Source organism: Sapajus apella, unplaced genomic scaffold (genome assembly GCF_009761245.1).
Source record: "Sapajus apella isolate SASKATOON/1434 unplaced genomic scaffold, GSC_monkey_1.0 scaffold16387, whole genome shotgun sequence".
Taxonomy (NCBI): Eukaryota; Metazoa; Chordata; class Mammalia; order Primates; family Cebidae; genus Sapajus; species Sapajus apella.
The window spans coordinates 1-1117 of NW_022453308.1; the positions used below are offsets into that span (position 1 = coordinate 1).

At 36.4% G+C, this 1117-nt stretch overlaps 1 non-coding gene across 1 annotated transcript; it reads left to right on the plus strand.

Annotated features, from left to right (window-relative positions):
- The first annotated feature begins 695 nt into the window (after positions 1-695).
- Positions 696-802, plus strand: LOC116548592. Its single transcript, XR_004267473.1, has one exon. It is a non-coding gene; the product is annotated as a U6 spliceosomal RNA (small nuclear RNA).
- Positions 803-1117: the final 315 nt, after the last annotated feature.

The following is a 1117-nucleotide window of genomic DNA, read 5'->3' on the forward strand; positions in this document are numbered from 1 at the left end:
AATGACTTACAAAGAGACTTAGACTCCCACACAATTATAGTGAGAGACTTTAACACCCCATTGTCAATATTAGACAGATCAACCAGACAGAAATTTAACAAGGACATCCAGGACTTGAACTCAGACCTGGACCAAGCAAACTTAATGGACATTTACAGAACTCTCCACCCCAAATCCACAGAATATACATTCTTCTCAGCACCACATCACACATACTTTAAAATTGACCACATAATTGGGAGTAAATCACTCCTCAGCAAATGCAAAAGAACAGAAATCATAACAAACAGCATCTCAGACCACAGTGCAATCAAGTTAGAACTCAGAATTCAAAAATTAACACAGAACCACACAGCTTCATGGAAACTGAACAACATGCTCTTGAATGTTGGCTGGGTAAACAATGAAATGAAGGCAGAAATAAAGATGTTCTTTGAAATGAACGAGAATGAAGACACAACATACCAGAATCTCTGGGACACATGTAAAGCAGTCTCTGGAGGGAAATATATAGCAATAAGTGCCCACATGAGAAGCAAGGAGAGATCAAAAATTGACATCCTATCAACAAAACTGAAAGAGCTAGAGGAGCAAGGTCAAAAAACCTCAAAGTCTAGCAGAAGACAAGAAATAGCTAAGATCAGAGCGGAATTGAAGGAGATAGACACACAAAAAACCCTTCAAAAAATCAATAAGGGCTCGCTTCGGCAGCACATATACTAAAATTGGAACGATACAAAGAAGATTAGCATGGCCCCTGCGCAAGGATGACATGCAAATTCGTGAAACATTCCATATTTTTTTGCATGTTCTTCACATGTACCCCAAAACCTAAAATGCAATAAAATAAATAAATGGGGAAATAAATAAATAAAGAAGGATCTACATTCCCTAAAAAAGAAAAAGAAAAAAAAATCAATAAACCCAGGAGCTGTTTTTTTGAAAAGATCAACAAAATAGACAGACCGCTAGCCAGATTAATAAAAAAGAAAAGAGAGAATAACCAAATTGATGCAATAAAAAACGATAAAGGGGATATCACCGCAGATTCCACAGAAATTCAAACCATCTTCAGGGATTATTACAAACAACTCTATGCACATAAACTAGTAAACCT